Raw genomic sequence first — 18,568 nt, forward strand, 5'->3', positions numbered from 1 at the left:
TATCTCGACCAAATACCAGATGGTCTGAATTAGGCCACAAATGTCCGAGCCGAGCACTATATGGCCAAGTTCGGGTAACAGGTGTCTTGATAGAGTCCCAGGTGTCCAACCCGAGCTCTACCATGACAAAGCAAGCTCTAGGTGTCTCAAGCTATGACAAGTGTCCTATATCTGTTTGACACGTATATGCTTTGATAGGCATCTCGAGTTCTATATAAGGGGCAGGTTAGCATTTAATTCATACTTATGATTCACTGAATATCCAACTACCCTCTGGATCACATGGCACAACTGACTTGACTGTTGGAATTACAAACACAGGATATCACCTCAGGCCCTATGACCTTGTTTCCCCTCTTACAGGATATGTCCAAACTGCTCCAGAGACTTAGACGCTTTTCGACGGCATCACCATGCATAAATCATATGTGAGAGGAGTAATACTCTACATGTTGGTTGACCTTGTGTTCAGTCACAAATAATTATTATGCACAAGGTTCAAAGTATCGGAAATGCCAAGTGTACTGGAAAGGCAATTTTAAGAGATGTATCAGGATACACCTTGGATACGCATGCATATCGGAGAAAAAATAAGATATGCATAGATACACTTGGAAACACTATAAATACTTTAATAACTTATAAAAATACATTAGCAACACTAAATATAAGACCTCAATGAAGTGTATATACATTAAATTAATATATTTTAATAGTTTTATGAAGAAATATATTATATCTAATTATAATTTCACTAAAAATCCTATTCTTAACGATAATTTATAAATTATAATTCTTAAGATTTAATGTTTTATGGGATGAGAAAAACCCAACTCTCCTATGCAACCATAAAACATGCATTGAAACGACTTCTGATGTAACCGTATCTGGCCACGTACCAATGTTTTGTGATGTAAAAATTTTTTGGCTAAGTACCTCGTTATTTGACCCGGTGGTGACGTGCCTTAGTGATGAGCTACTTGGTGATGAACTGCCTAGTGGAAAACTGCCTGGTGGAGAACTATCTGGGGGTGATCTGTCTGGTGGCAAACTACCTGGTGAAGAACTGTCTAGTGGCGAACTACCTGGTGGCGAGCTCCCTAGTGGCGAGCTCCCTGGTGGCGAACTGCCTGGTGGCGAGCTCCCTGGTGGCAAACTGCCTGGTGGAGAGCTACCTGGTGGTGAACTCCCTACTAGGCGGCCTGTGTCGTAGAGAATGGTGGATCTCCCTAGTGTAGCGCAACTCGGCTGCCCTCTGCATGAGGTGGTCTTCTTTCCTTTGTAGGTAGTGAAAGCTGAGGGACCTGCGAGAACTCCATCTTTTCCTCCTCTTTGTAGGCGGCGAGGGTTGAGGTACCCGCAGGAACTCCATCTTTTCCTCCTCTTTGTAGGCGGGGGGATCTGAGGGACCTGCGAGAACTCCATCTTTTCCTCCTCTTTGTAGGTCGGAGCTGAGGGACCTGTGAGAACTGAATCAGAGGACCCGGGGGTATTTTCCCGGCGGGGGCTCTCCGATGCTTAAGTTAGCACTCTGATTGTAGAGAGCTTTGAAGATAATATTGGAGAAACGAGAGAGCTAGAGAGCAGGGATTACCTCCATATTTTTTCTCCTCTTCTCCCGTTTGGGGGGTGAGGTCCTTATATACTGGAGTCCTCGCGGGTTAGGTGGGAGAAAAGCTTCCAAACGGTAAGACTCGTCACATCCCGTCAGAACTGGGTTACGGTGGTGAACTCCTCGAGGTCGTCAGGCTGGCGCTTGTGTCAGGCGACCAGGTCGGCGCCTGGGCCAGGTTGTCAGCGGCGCCTGCATCAGTCGATGGGTCGGTGTCTGGGCTAGGTTGTCAGGTCGGCGCCCGTGTCAGTCGGTGGGTCAGAGTCTGGGCCAGGTCGTCAGGCAGGAAATATTTTTGCGATGCGCCAAACTACTCTTGTACCGAGCTTCTCTACAAGTGACGAGCTGCATAGGGCGAGCTGCCTATGGCGAGCTGCTTATGGCGAGCTACCCATGGCAAGCTGCCTGTGGCAAGCTGCTTATGGCGAGCTGCCCATGGCGAGCTGCCTGTGGCAAGCCCTGGTAGTTTCCTGTGGCGAGTTGCCTATGGCAAGCTGCCTATGGCGAGCTGCCTGTGGCGAACTGCCTATGGAGAGCTGCTGCCTATGCCTGTGGCAAGCTACCTATGGCGAGTTGCCTGTGGCAAGCTGCCTATGGTGAGTTGTTGCCTATGCCTGTGGCAAGCTGCCTATGGCGAGCTGTCTATGGTGAGTTGCTTGTGGCGAGCTGCTGCCTATGCCTGTGGCAAGCTGCCTATGGTCAGCTGCCTATGGCGAGCTGCCTGTGGCGGGCTGTTGCCTCCTATGGTGAGCTGCCTGTGGCGAGCTACCTATGGCGAGCTGCTGCCTATGCCTATGGCAAGCTACCTATGGAAAGTTGCCTATGGCGAGCTTCCTATGGCGAGCTGCCTATGGCGAGCTGCCTGTGGTGAGCTGCCTGTGGCAAGCTGTCTATGGCAAGCTGCATGTGGCGAGCTGCTTACGGCGAGCTGCCTGTGGCAAGCTGCCTGGAGGCCATACTTAGTTGGCACAAGGTGCCACATGTCACAATTCCACTAGAGGGCCAAATCTTCCCTCATCAATTGTCCCCCACTCCCGAGCTGAGAGTAACTCAACGAAGGGAGTAGATTTCTCTTGGCCCATAAGTCGACGAGCTAGTAAGTGTTGATCCAATTCCTAGTGCGGCCCGTAGGCTTTGGGAGTGACTCATAGTCTACTCTTCTTTGACTTTTGCCCGTGCCAGAGAGGCGACTGGGTCTTAAGCAGTAATGTGGCCCATAAGCTTTGGGAGTGACTCGTAGTCTATTCTTGTTTGACTTTGCCCATGCCGGAGAGGTGATCGGGTCTTAAGTAGTAATGTGGCCCGTAGGCTTTGGGAGTGACTCATAGTCTACTCTTTTTTGACTTTGCCCGTGCCGGAGAGGCAACCGGGTCTTAAGTAGTAGTGTGGCCCGTAGGCTTTTCCTGTGAGGTGTCGAGCTATGATTGTATTGCATCAGCTTCGTAATGCCGGTCACCCACTCCTACAAGAAGCTATTGGGAGCTCAACCTTCGGGGGCAGCACTACTAACTTTAGGTTGCCAGATCACACAGGAGCCTTGGACGGATTGACCGGTAAGGGCGCCTATGTAGTCTGTTGGTCGCCAACTCCCACGGAAACCATGAAGAGCTCATCTTTGTAGGGGGGGACCTTGCGGAGAGGATTGATGAGGCATTATCTGAATTGAAAGTAAGGTTGGTAGAGCTACTTAGTCCGTTAGCTCTCTGCAAAGTCTTTGAGTTCATAAAAAATGTAAACTATAAAGTGATAGCTTCAATTTCTAAAAAGTGAGGACTTAGCTTTGGTAAGATGAGAACTTAGCTTTTGTAGGATGAGAACTTAGCTTTTTGTAGCGTGTTCCCGCACATGGCGCCAATTGATGTAACTATTTCTGGCCACGTACCAATGTTTTGTGATGTAAAAATTTTTTGGCTAAGTACCTCATTATTTGACCCGGTGGTGACGTGCCTTAGTGATGAGCTACTTGGTGACGAACTGCCTAGTGGCGAACTGCTTGGTGGAGAACTGCTTGGGGGTGAACTGTCTGGTGGTGAACTGTTTGGTGGCAAACTGCCTGGTGGCGATCTCCCTGGTGGCGAACTGCCTGGTGGCAAGCTCCCTGGTGGCGAACTGCCTGGTGGAGAGCTACCTGGTGGCGAACTGCCTGGTGGAGAGCTACCTAGTGGTGAACTGCCTGGTGGAGAGCTACCTGGTGGAAAACTCCTTACTAGGCGGCCTATGACTTAGAGAATGGTGGATCTCCCTGGTGTAGCACAACCCGACTGCCCTCTGCATGAAGTGGTCTTCTTTCCTTTATAGGTAGTGAAAGCTGAGGGACCTGAGAGAACTCTATCTTTTCCTCCTCTTTGTAGGCGGCGGGAGCTGAGAGACTCGCGGGAACTCCATCTTTTCCTCCTCTTTGTAGGTGGCGGGAGCTGAGGGACCTGCGAGAACTCCATCTTTTCCTCCTCTTTGTAGGCTGGAGCTGAGGAACCTACGAGAACTAAATCAGAGGACCCGGGGGTATTTTCCCGGCAAGGGCTCTCCAACTTTTAAGTTAGCACTCTGATTGTAGAGAGCTTTGAAGATAATATTGGAGAAACGAAAGAGCTAGAGAGCAGGGATTACCTCCACCTTTTTTCCCCTCTTCTCCCCTTTGGGGAGTGAGGTCTTTATATACTGGAGTCCTCGCGGGTTAGGTGGGTGAAAAGCTTCCAAACGGTAAGACTCGTCACATCCCGTCAGAACAGGAGTACGGTGGTGAACTCCTCGAGGTCGTCAGGCTGGTGCTTGTGTCAGGTGGCCAGGTCGGTGCCTGGGCCAGGTTGTCAAGGCGGCGCCTGCGTCAGTTGGCAGGTCAGTGTCTGGGCCAGGTTGTCAGGTCGGCTCCCGTGTTAGTTGGCGGGTCAGTGTCTGGGCCAGGTCGTCAGGCAGGAGATCTTCCTACGATATGCCAAACTACTCCTGTACCGAGCTTCTCTACAAGGGACGAACTGCCTAGGGTGAGCTGCCTGTGGCGAGCTGCTTATGGATAGCTGCCTATGGCAAGCCCTGCCAGTTGCCTGTGGCGAGTTGCCTATGGCAAGCTGCCTATGGCGAGCTGCCTGTGGCGAGCAGCCTATGGAGAGCTACTGCCTATGCCTGTGGCAAGCTACCTATGGTGAGCTGCCTGTGGCGAGCTGCCTATGGAGAGCTACTGCCTATGCCTGTGGCAAGCTGCCTATGGCGAGCTGCCTGTGGCGAGCTGCCTGTGGCGAGTTGCCTATGGCGAGTTGCTGCCTATGCCTGTGGCAAGCTGCCTATGGCAAGTTGCCTATGGCGAGCTGCCTACGACGAGCTGCCTGTGGCGAGCTGCCTGGAGGCCATACTTAGTTGGCACGAGGTGCCACATGTCACAATTCCACTAGAGGGCCAAATCCTCCCTCATCAACTTCTATGTGAAAATATAATTAATAATTATTTTTTATTTAAATAATTATTTTTTATTATTCAGTTCCAAAAAATATAAAAAATGAATAAACATTATATAATATATTCAAAAAATAGTTATTAAAGAAGAAATTTCAACTGGTTTGTGGATATGATAGATCATCCATAGAATTATAATATATTCAATCATTGTGATCAAATGTTAAAATATAATTAACTATTTATTTATTTTTAATTCTAAAAATAAAAAATAAAAAAGTAATTATTAAAGAAGAAATTTCAATTGGTCTATGGATATGATATATCATCCATAGAATTATAATATATTCAATTGTTGTGATCAAATGATAATATATAATTAATTATTATTAAAGAAGAAATTTCAATTGCTCTATGGATATGATAGATAAATCCATAAATCTAAAACATATTTAGTCTTTATAGGTAGAGAAAAAGTTACATTTTCAATTTTTTTGTTAATTTATATTTTCCCCAAATATCTTCATGAAATTTCCATAAATCTACCGACAACACAAAAGAAAATTGTGATTTTGAATGTAAGAAATGTAGATCAACATAAATTTAAACATTCAAGAAAAAAATTATAAGATATTATAAAAGATTGAAAAAATTTACCTATTTTTGCCATATTTTTCAAAATTGAAAAATACTTTAAAAAATTAACGATTCACAATTGTTTCTTGCAAACTTTTGCAAATATAGAACTCTATGAATGAAGTTTGGAGTTCTAGAGTCATTTGGGGGTGAAAGAAAGCTTATTTCGGGGAAAAGAAGCTTACTTTCCCCCTTTAATTTTTTTTCAGTTTTTGGTCGTACCTTTTTTGTCGATACGCTACCGATACGCCCCCAATACACCTCTAGTATGCGCCGATACATCCCCGGTATGGGTCCGATATAAATAAAAAAAGATGAAATGTCTGATTTTCATATGTATCCTGTATCGATTTTTCAAAAATACAATATGATAAGTCCCATATCGTATTGAAATTTTAAACCTTGATTATGCATACATCAGATGAGAGACCATTTCTTCAAGTTTCAATCCTTAATTTACTTTGAAATTCTTGATTAAAATAGGATGAGATCGAGAAACACATCCATTACAGTCTATTAACCTGAAATTTTCTCGTCCAAGATGCATGCATGATTATCTAGACCCAGCGCTTATATATAATGTTACTCAAGAAATTCTTTGTAATATTGTGGTCGTAGAGTTGAGTTCAAGTCAGAATCATTTACATTGATCTTATACATAATTAGAATCTAAAGTCCAATAATATAGTTAATTAAATTTAATTAAAATGTTGTTTTAGAGAGAAGTGTTAATTATTGGATGACATATAATATACCTATCTACATTCTTTCAACTTATTACAATACATTCCTTCCAATATTCAATTCACTAATGTGCCCAACACCATATCACCTTCGATACATAGGACAAATACATATATGTATGGTTAATAACAGAGGCCATTATTTACTTATTTTATCACCTCTCTCTCTCTCTCTCTCTCTCAAGTTCTCAGTCACTGGCTAGTTGCAAGTACCAACGGCAAATCCTAACCTTTGTCCAGGAACATCATAAATCACCTCAAATGTCCGTTGTTGCACGTTGCCAAAGATGACCATTTGGCTATCCACTCTGTTTGGAGCAAAAGCCAAGCAAGATGCACCTTTGTAATAATAAATGGCTCCTGATGGGTCCAACCGGAGGTCTGTACCTCCTTCAAAATGCAAGACGATGCTAGCTACATGCACTGTGTTTATGTTGTAACCGCTCAAGTCATAGCATGTGTCGAAGAGTGATATTGGTGATGGTGCCAGTGGGTAGTTTGACATTGCTTGCCGGAAGGCCGAGCGAAGGGCATCATAGGCCGACGGTGGTAGGCGACTGATAACAGTACCAGAGTCTATGATGGTTCCAGGGGTCGTAAACACTGAAGGATCAATGGCCAATCTTTGTCCCTCAACACTTATTCCTATTAATTGAACGAAATAGAAGTTGGGTAGACGGGGGTTTGTTATCAACTGGGTGTAGTTCACAGCAGAGGAGGTTGCACTGGTTTGGTCACCAAAAGCCAAGTACCCAATGGAGCTTTCTGAACGTGGGAGACAATAAGAGAAAATTTTTCCGTACGTGCTTGCCGTTTGAGACACCAGAGATACTGGGGTACGCCCTAAACCAAGAAGCCCCGCCTCTTCAGCACCATTGAGACTATTATTCTGACCACACCCAAATTGAAAACCAGGGAAGACATCGGAGGGCGTTAGTGTGAGCGTTTCTCGAGCGAACGGCCCGATGGAGAAGGATTCATCACCATAATGGATTTCGTAAATGCAAGTAGAGCTGCAGGGAGGAGTGTAGAATGTGGCCGAGTAGACCTGAGAGCACTCGGCTGAACCACATGTGATGCCGGAATAAGATGATGACTTGGAAGGGTCGAAGGTGGGTCCCGATTGTTCATAGCAGGTTGGACTATTTGGACATGGTTGGCATTGAACCTAAGTGAGGTCACTACCAGTGTCCATAACCACCATAAAATCTTGCTTCGGTGTGCCCAGTCCGATGCTAACAAGGTAATTCCCAGTTCCAAGAGCGACGCCAGAATTGGTAGGAAGTACTGTAGCCTTGTAGTCTCCAAGAGGATGTTGCTGATTGTTGATTAAGGAATGAATTGAGTGAACTCGGAGTTCATCTTGGAGGCAGATTTCCTCGAGCCTGGGAATCGTCTTCCCTTGTGTGCTTAGTGGCGAACAGGGCCCATATTTGTCTATTAATTGCAACTTTCCAGAATGATTGAAACCTGATGAATTAAATTAAGCAACCTCGTCAGGCAGGTATATATGTGACAAAAGGATCCAAACCTAGCAAGCAATTCTCAATCTAGATCACTAAATAGCTTTTATATGCTTCTTGCAATGAGTAGGGATCGATCGATCTCCTTCCAACCAAAACTGTCCCAACGCTCTTCCAATATGATCTGTGTACCCACATCATACCATACACAGATCATGTTGGAACAGTTTTTGTTGAGAGGAGATTGGGACTCTCTTGCAACACATTTAACAAAACAGCTGGCTTCATTATTGTGTACAAACTCTTTATTGAAATGTCAGATTGAAGTAGCGACAATCTATATCTAAACTATTATAAAAAAAAGTGTGAATGAGAGAGTGAAACTTTTGTTTGTTTAGCATACTCTAAATTTTCAATTTGATCCATATCTAATTGTAAGGACAAAAATGTAATTTGAATTATAATTTTTCTCCTCATTCAACCTCTCCCATTTTTATGTCTTGTATTCTTGAATTTGGTCCATATCTATTTGTATTCACCAATACCAATACATTAATTCTATTAATTGGATCCATCTATATTCAATACTTTTAGCAATATAAGTATATAACATACATATTTTTTAGAATTGATCCAAAATGGAATTATTCTTCTTCCATTCTTGTGGAGAGTAAGCAATAATTCAACATATAGGTCAAATGGATCAATTCAAGATGCCATAAGATTTAAATACAAAAAATATAAAAAATTGGGAATATCCCTTAATTTTTGTATTAATTAAAGAAAAATAAGTGCAATAAATAATTATTTTTACTACTGTTGAAATAAAATATAAATTTAAAATCTATCCACAAATAAAAGATATTTTTGTGGTGGCAGGTCAACAATTAAATCTATTAACTCAAACGTTTCAATCCTTGATATCATAATTAAATAAAAATATGAAAAAAATATACAAAACACAAAAAACATTATGTAATAATACAAAAAATTGTAAAAAACATTTGGGCACTTATTAACCTTTCAGATCATATGTGTCAACCCTTGATTTCATAGCTAAACAATAAATATTAAAAAAGATATAAATACAAAAAATATAAAAAACTAGAAACTTTGTAGAAAACATTTGGATACATCGCTAATATTCTATATTAATTATATGAAAAGTTAAACACAATAAACAAGAATTATTTTTAACTTTTATTAATAATAGGAATAAAATACAAAATTTAAAACTAACCCGCAAGTGAAATTATTTTCCTATTTGATGGTAAATCAACAATTCAATCTTTGATGTCAAATGTGTCAACCAATGATGTCATAATTAAATAATAAAAATTAAAAATGATAGAAACACAAAAAATATATAAACTATATAGAAAACATTTGGGCATATCTCTAATATTTTATATTAATTAACCATATTAAAGAAAATAAGTGTAACAATGAATAATTGATTTTATTGATGAAGGAAACAAAATACAAATTTAAAACCAATCTAAAAATGAAGTTATTTTCCTATTTGGTGGTGAGTCATGAATTTAACTTTTTGGGTAGAATGTGCCAATCTTTGATGTCATAATTAAATAATAAAAATTAAAAAGCACAAGAAACACACAAAAGTATAAAAATAATACAAAAACATTATAGAAAACATTCAGACACATCTCTAATATCATATATTCATCATATAAAAAAAAATAAGTGTGACAAATAAGTAATTTGTATAAACATAGAAATATAAAAAAAAAAATATTGAAAATTTTGGAAATTTATCATTTATTATTATCGTTGTCATAAAAAATTGCCACGTGCACAATTACTAGTAATAAAAAATGCATATTAAGAGAGGTTGCCTTTTGAAATGATCACTTCAGCTCTCCTCCACATGTTTATTGGCTGAATTTGATGGGTGTTCTACTGCTGTGTGAGACATATTTTAGAACCCATTTGAGAGGGCTTCAGCTTTGATTGAATAGCTTCAGAAAAGCTACTAAAATTAATTTCGTCAGAAAGTTGATTTTTCAACTCAACAACAGTAATTTTATTTTTTAGCTTTCAATGGTTTTCACCAAATATAACTTCATGGCTTTCCATGTGAAACTTACTTTGCAATGCTAGAAACCGCTGCAGGACCCTCCCAAACAGACACTTAGATGGAGAACAGAAGTGCACTAGCACAAATATGCAGTCTAATTTCCTCTAAGCAACAACAACGAAAATTCCATATTTACCTTTAAGGGGCGATGAACAATTTGTTGCTCCTCCATAGGCTTCAACATTATACCAACTGAAGAAGATAAGGAAGAGGAGAGCTCTAAGGAAACAAGAATGAAGAATGGCCATGATTGGCTTGCACTTGTGTAACAATTGCTGCTGCTATACTGCTGTTTATAGAGGTAAGGGATGAATTCGTAGGGCCAGGAATAAGCATTTAATTTATCTGGCTTTACCGTTTAGGCAGGGAAACTGAAAGCAATATTAATATTGCTTTTGCAAAAAAAAAAAAGACTTTGTTGTAGGTCGTTGGATCAAGACAAATAAATGCTCATCACAAATGAAAGTTGGATCCAGATCTCTATGGAGAACAACCAATCGTTGTAAAATAAAGCATTGGTCATCATTTTACTAGACTAGAAAACAAGTATATATAAAACAAATCATTAAGGCTCAGTTTTGAAAGATAAACTCTCATCTATCGAGTTTGTCATCGATCGCTACCACTATAATTTTTGAGGTGCAGAATGAAGACGCACAGCAAGGGTTGTTATTTATTACTTAACTTTACATTCAGAACAGGGAACTAAACTTCAAAGGAACCATATATTGTCATAGTGGTGTGGTCCAGACTGAACAAATTATTCCGAAGCTTTGAACAACTACTCCAAAATACAGATTGTTTATGAGAATGAGAGTTTCAGTAATTTTGCGAGAGCTGTATAATCTTCAATATATAGACCTTAATTTGCATTTTCGATTTATAGTGTAAAATGTGTATCACAAGCTTGAGTCTTGTTGATACATTTTTTATTAGTGAGCTAGCCGAATTAATTCTTCTAATCATCCCACTATGTTGCCCACGAAACTACATTCGTCTCTCGTGGCTACTGTGCTGAATACCACCTTCCAGACTACCAGCTGCCATTCTTCTCTTTCCTAAAAGCTCACCCACCTTGTCAATGGATTGGATAAGTGTGTTTTGGCATTTACATTGTTCTGGTTTATAAACCATCTCCTACCAAATGTTCAAAACATGTACATTTTGCCTCAATTTTGCTTTTTCACAGCCCAAACCTTGAATGAAAATTCTTAGGGTCCGTTTGGTTCACAGCCAGAATCGGAATCTTCCGGAATCAGAATTGGAATGGTCCATTCCTGACATTTAAGTCAGGAATCGGAATCGGATTCTAATTTCTGCTGTTTGGTTCAATTAGAAGATGGAATCGGAATTAGCCAAAATTTCTAATTCTGCACCTGTTAAAAAAACCTCAAAAACATCCACTAATTATATATTTTCAACATATACATACATTGGGAATTCATGTAATTAAATTAAACCGGTTCTGTCATAAGAACTTCCATCTGATGACATCTTTAAAATCAAATCATCCTCACTAGAAATTATGATTTATGAATTATATCTAATAAAACATGAACAAATTCATGGTAGTCCAACACAGTACCTAAATATTGCATCAAACAAGAACAAAACTCATGAAAACAAAATTGCCAAGCCACTTGAAAGATTTGCCATTGGAGAAGTGCACGTTTGCTATTAGGATGAGAACAGGAGCATAATGGAAGTCACTATCATCAAATAAGCCTTCAATCGAGCCTAATCCCTAAAAGTTTGGCAGTGAGCTCCCATGCAACAATTGCAGCAGCATTTGCAGGAAATGCTATTGCTAATGTGGGACGAATGCCAGTGTAGCATCCTTTAATTCCCTTCGTCCTGTATATCTACAGAAACAGTCCTGATAAGAATGTGCCATAAGGTGGTTTGAATCGGGTGCAATCTGAATAACAGTCTTTGCCAAATCAAAGGGTAGAACCACGGACCAGTACTGTCAAGAAGACCAAATATTGTGAAATCCTGTCTCATATGATTCTTATATGCATTAAGTTGTCAAATACTTACTGCAACACCACCAAGCCCACCAGCTATTGTACCAATCCCTGCATCAATCAATATATTTGGCAGATGGCTATAGACAGATGAAGCAGAATTCACTTGCATGTACATGTAGTAACGTGTATGCTCATAAGTGCTGAAGAAGATCACATTTCCAACAGATCCTCTCATTAAAGGTGCAGTACCTCCACGAAATATACCCTTAAGCTGAGAATATAGATGACAATAAGTACCAATCACATCATTCTCCATGTTTCAAAGTAAACAGAGATATTATCTTACCTCCTCACACTTTATTGTTTTAACAGCACAATCAAGAGGACTACTGTATTTGTCACATTTTCCAACAAGCGAATCAGTCCCTTGAACTTGCATCCTACACTGGAAGATCTCAGTGTCACATGCAGAGATATGGCCAACAGACAATTGAAATACAGGAGGGCAGCAATTCACCTAAGCTGATTATAGCTCCGCCATAAGCTGCTGAAGGAATGATAAACTGAAGTTGTGGCTTACTGCTATTCAATTCTCCCTTCACAAACAAGACATAGTACAAGTGTTTAATTAACCAAGGATTAAAATTAACTTTTGTAAGTAAAAATATATGCAACATCAACTAATGAGGTTATAGCCTGCAACAACTTGTTTCGGTGTTGAAAAAAATCATTGAACAGCATATTCAATCACTCTATGACAGAGAAAAACCTGAAGTGATTTTTTGGTTTGGGAATAAATGCCAAAAAGAATTGAACTTTCGACTGCCACTCCAATAAAAGAAGTTGCACCTCGATATAGTCCTCTAACCTGTAAAATAACATAACCACACTTCATTATTTAGAATCAAAATTATGGAAAAGGTTTAGGTTTCTCAACTATATTATAAATTCACAGATACAAGTACTGTTTAGACCATCTGACATGAAAAGAACCACTAGATGCAGATGCACTAATAGCAACCCCCCCCCCAAAAAAAAAATATGAAAAGAAATAGATGCAGAGATATCAAATCAATGCAGTACAGCTTGTTTAAAATGAGATGGAACCCCCTTCTTAACAACAATACTGGTATTTTTTCTATTAATGAATATCATGGTAAACGTTTACAAAACTCTATTATGCTATTAGCTTTCTACCAAAAATAATAATAATATGCTATTAGCTAAACTTAGGAAGACAGTATTTTATGTACCACATGCAGGAGATGCAAAATGCTCACATGTTGGCAGGAAAATATCACTCAGTTGAATCTATCACCCACAAGATTTCTACTCAATTTCTATATAGAAGGTCTGCAGAGGACACAATGGCAAAGTTACCTCATATGCTCAAGTTGTCTAACAAGAACAGATAGAATGACTGCATATACACTGCTTGTTATCCCAGTTGACTCAGATATCTCAAAATGAGTAAACACATAGGAAGCGGATTGTGTAGTCAGTGACACAAGAGGAAGCATTATAACTATAATCAAGCCTCCAATAACCTGGAAATAACTTATCAGAAATCACTTAAAAATGAAAAGAAAGACAAAAAAAGAAAAGAAGAATAGTATACTATCTATGCTGGAAATAATAGTATTTCCCCTTCATTTCCTGTAAAAGGGAGCAATAAGAGCAGGTTGTGCTTCTATTTGTTAGTATTTAGACAGAGTTCTGTTTCACCTGTATAGATGCTAAGGTGTTTGGCCCTTGCATGGGCACAACTTGAAGCAAGCTTCTGTCCTGGAAACCAAAAGACAACTCATAAGGAAAGACAAATACCAACAGCATGTGAAATTGTATACTATCTATGCTGCATATACAAAGAGTTCAAGCCACAATAAGGAAAGACAAACCGCTTTATTTGAGAATTTTCCTTTTTTCTGTTGCTTCTCCTGTGGATTGAATCGTAAGTACTTGTTAAATCCTGAATTCCTGAGTTTTATTGTAAGAGAATTCTAGTAAAATTTCAGCCTCAGTCTGGAGTGAAACAAAATTAACACATCAAATAGTCAAGTTTAAGACAGCATGTACACATCATTATCTTCGTACCATAGTTTGACTATTAACAGCTTAGGGGTGATTGCTTGGTGTAATGGTAATATCATGAGTGAGAGAACATGAGATCTAGCCCAAGAGTGGTCGCTTAATGCAAAAGACGCTAGAGGCTAGGTCCATATCCAGCCCAGCCCTCCCAAGATCCCAGATAGCTGGGACCAGAATTGGGTAATGGCCTTCCTTTATAAATCTAGCTACATCATTGTTTATTTTAAGCAACTTTACAGAAAACGATTTTATTATGGATCATTCCCCCAAGCTTAGACCCTAAATTCCTCATTCCAAGAGATTAAAGTTCCCATTAATTCTGTTAATACATGGATGGCAAAGAATATTTGTTTCCTTGGTGAACAGATGAACAGTAGGAAAGCTTCAAAGGGAATGCTAATACCAAACTACCAATATTTGACAAATATGGTGATGCAGACAAGTGCTATACCCAGATTTCTCAAGTATATTAAGAAGAAATACTTCAAATTACTCCGCATACAAAATAATTGTTAATTATTACTATTATCTGGTCATCTCTGGTCCCCCTGTACAATGGCCTAAACAAGGTAAAGAATGGGGAGATCTGCAGGCTGTAGCAAGGGTGTTGTGTTATGAGCTGATTGCTGTAGATGGAAATACTGTCATTTGGAAAAAAAAAACTTCAGATGATTCATGTATCTCTGGTCAGAATGAGTTTGGACTTGAATTGTGCACCGACTCTGATGACCCAAATTATGCATGGTAAGCTTCATAAGTATCCACGGTTAGTTTCTCAATTTGGTTTCAATACACCCTCAGTTGCAGGAGTAGGATCTTAACATATTAAGGTGTCACTGTGCCTTCAGAGATTTGTTTCTGTTTAGCATGCTTGCATATTATGCATGTATTGTTTTTTTTATCAATATATTATGCACATATCATATTATGTACAAACTCCACGATCGACATGTTTTGGAGTAAACATTTAGAACTTCACACGGTTAATAATTTCTAAATAGATAATTTCTATGCAAATAATTTACCATTTTCAGAGAACAAATATGGAATTTGTATATAATAATGTTTTCTTTACCTTTATAGGTCATTTCTATGCAAATAATTTTAAAGAAAATATTTATTTTTCGTCTTTTCTATGTATATAATCATATATTATACATCTTACATATTTTACATGAATTGGTCAGTAATCTAGTTAGAAAGAAATGAGAAAATAGAGGGAAAAATAGAAGAGAGAAAGTATAAAGTTGAAGAAAACAGGTCTGAAATTCAATTTAGACTCCCTGTTTTGAGTCGAGGTTGTTTAATGAAGCCATTGTTTTTGTTTTATCTCCTCGAGCCAATACATGTCCAAAGAACGACCCTTGTTTTCATTTTAGATTTACGTCGACAAGCAAGGCCATGAGTGAGAATCACTCTTCTCTAACATCATCCCTCAAGTGAATCTGCGAGAACACTGGTACATTTTCGATTCATCAAGTGAAAATCACTTATATAGTTAGAATTAAAGCTAAATATAATAAATCCAATTTAATTAAAGGTTAATTATGATTTGACTAAATTGTTATTTTAAGGGATGGGTGTCAAAAAAAAAATTCTAAATGCTCTCATTGAATGTGCTTATAACTTCGATTCATCAAGTTCTAAAGGTATTATGATTTGACTAACCTTTAGAACTGTTTCCTATGTCCATTAAATTTTTTGTAACCTCAATTTTACCCATTTATACTCGTTCATCTTAAACATTATGTTTGATGAAGCGATTATAATCAGTTTACTCCCCACTTCTGCAACAAATTAAAAATTGTTGACGAGGTAGCATTAAAGGCTGTCTCTTTAGTAGAGTAGAGTTTGGGAATCATTTTGCAAGGACTACCATCTAGCCTCTCCCAAGAAGCATTACTACATGTCGCCGTTACTCATCACCAGGAAAATCTCTCGCCGTCGCTAGCAATAGATCAAACAATAAACAACAACGAGAAAGGACATTTTTCCATTCTTCCCATTTTGAGATGAACAACAGAGTGGTTCCATTCATGGTATTTATTGAGTTTATTGGATTTTTTAGCACAATATCGTGACTTTAATTAATTAATATTCTTTGTGTATTTCCATGGTGTTGTGTGGAACTGAAACCTGGAGTTTCTTTCTTCAGAGTTTAGACACCATTTCAGGCCTCTTTTCTCACAAGAAATTTAGCGCAGTGATGAAAATGTTTAAGGATTTACAAGATGGGAGCAAGGAGAACTTCAACTCTCTAGCCTTCTAAAAGTTGCCGCAAAAAGTAAGAAAGAAGCAATACGTTCGGTTATTTGGTGTATATTTTGACAAATTTAATAAATAGTAAAGGGCGTTATTGTCTTTTACTCTTCCATTCCGGCATCTGGTAACATTAACGGTTAAATGCCAATCAGGTACATTTAAGTAGTTTTAGAGGTGTAAATCAGGTCATGCCAAGCCTGGCATAATGGTCTCGGTCACGCTGGGCTTGGGGTTCAAAATCCATGGACTGGCATCACACAACCCACATGCCCATAGCAGGCCACGCTCGGCCTGCCCAAAAACTATCTGTTGGGACCCCCCCCAATGGCTAGTTTCAGCTTTTTGGGAGGTTTTTTACAGAAATACCCCCCCAACAACTATAAACAACTATATAAAGGGTATTTATGTATTTTGGTTATGGGGAGAGAGAAAATGATACAAATGCCCCCCAACAACTATATAATAGCTAGTTTAGAGGGGTATTTTGGGTAAAGTGATAATAAATTTACAATGACCAAAATACCCCTCCCAACAATTAAAAAATTGCTAGTTTTTAGGGTATTTTGGCAATTGAATTATTTTCAATTCCAATAAATAGTCCTATCTTCCACCATTCTCATCACACCAATTCAACAATTCTCTTAATCTCTTATCTAGTTATCATACTCTCTAGTTTCAATCTCCCAATCTCTAATACATTTTCTGAATTCTGATTGAATGATTCTCTAATTCTCAACTTTATTGAAGTTTCAATAAGAAGAAGGCTTGCTCAACCAGCTCAAGTATCTCAAGTTAGCAATTTGGGAGGCTTGGACTCTTGGAGTTGAAAGGCTTCAACCATTAAAATCAAGTTGGGATTCCGAACCGACAAACTGGGTAAGTCCAATTAAATTAATTTTTATTTTTTAGAATTTAAAAAAATGGTCAGCTCCTCCTAAAACCAATTCCCCAACATGTTTAGTGCTGACAATATTCAATCGCAACATGATAGTGTTAGCACTGGTATGGATACTATTGATATTGATGGAACTTTCACCCCTAGTACTAATAATAGGGGAAAGAAAAAGAGGGCATCTAAGTTGATTAGCCCGATTTAGAAAATATTTAAAGTAGAGGAGGTTAAGGGGAAAGGAAAAAGAGTTGTTTGTTAAAAATGTAGGCAAGACTTTAGCTATTGTAGCAAGGGTGGTATTGGCCATTAGGGCAGACATTTGCTTACACATGAGAAAGAAGAAGAAGAAGAAGAAGAAGAAGAAGAAGAAGAAGAAACAACACAAACACAAATTGGGCAGGGGGTTTTGGTATATTTAAATATTCTCAAGAAAAAGTGAGGCAAGAATTAGTAAAATACATTATTCATGCTGAACAACCATTTTTGTTAACTGAAGATACTAAACTTGAAAAATGGTTATGTAATTATGTAAATACACAATTTAAAAAAGTTTCTAGGAATACTATTAGATCAGATGCTTTAAAATTTTTTTTATTCATATAAACAAAATTCAATTTATATGTTATCAAATCTTAATTATAAAGTTGCAATCACTTTTGACGTTTGGACTTCTAAATTTAACATAAAGTTATATTTGCGTTATCAATCATTTTATTGATGAAAATTTTCTCTTTTTTTGAATTTTTTATTTTTTTATTCCATGTCATTTTTTTAAAGAACTAATGAGATGCTCTCCTTCCTCAACGATCTCTTCTCCTAAAATTTATCCTAAACTACCTCCCCCACTTTCTCCTAAATAATCTCCAATTCCTATTTATCCCCTAAATTATCTCTAATTTACTAGAGAATTTCTCTCCAAATTATCTGTAATTCCTATTTATCCTCTTTGCCACTTTTTATCTACATCTATCTAAAGACAGATTAAATTAAAATTTTAAAAATTATTTAAATATTTTAATAAATTATATAATAACTTTAAAATGTTTATTAAAAACACAAAAAATAATTATAATAGATTTCGTAATACTCATATTATTAATAATTTTATATTTGTACAAAATTCATCACGAAATTATGTACTAAATATCATAAATCATAAAATACTAAAAATAGATAAATAATTATATAGAAAAATATTTAATATTCTGTAATAACTTTTAAATAAATAAATTCAAATAACTTTTTCAATATTTTATATATTATTTAAATACTTAAATAACTAAATATTTTAAATAACGAAATATTTAACATAACTATATTTTAAATAGTTAAAAAAAACAAAATTATGCAAAAAAATAAAAAAAAATCATAACATAATATTCAAATAAATAATAATTTAATATTTTTACAAAATTAT

At 37.9% G+C, this 18,568-nt stretch overlaps 2 pseudogenes across 1 annotated transcript; both read right to left on the reverse strand.

Moving 5' to 3' along the window:
• Positions 1–6,550: 6,550 nt before the first annotated feature.
• On the reverse strand, positions 6,551–10,187 carry LOC148864574 (aspartyl protease family protein At5g10770 pseudogene; annotated as a pseudogene). The gene is made up of 2 exons (XR_016109575.1): positions 10,076–10,187; positions 6,551–7,848 (listed from the first exon to the last, which is right to left on the reverse strand). The product of XR_016109575.1 is annotated as an aspartyl protease family protein At5g10770 pseudogene (transcript).
• A 1,479-nt stretch (positions 10,188–11,666) lies between these two features.
• On the reverse strand, positions 11,667–13,429 carry LOC148864575 (mitochondrial arginine transporter BAC1-like; annotated as a pseudogene).
• Positions 13,430–18,568: the final 5,139 nt, after the last annotated feature.

The sequence above is a fragment of the Nelumbo lutea genome, chromosome 3 (assembly GCF_056320005.1).
Source record: "Nelumbo lutea isolate HS-2025 chromosome 3, American lotus-T2T, whole genome shotgun sequence".
NCBI classification, from domain to species: Eukaryota; Viridiplantae; Streptophyta; class Magnoliopsida; order Proteales; family Nelumbonaceae; genus Nelumbo; species Nelumbo lutea.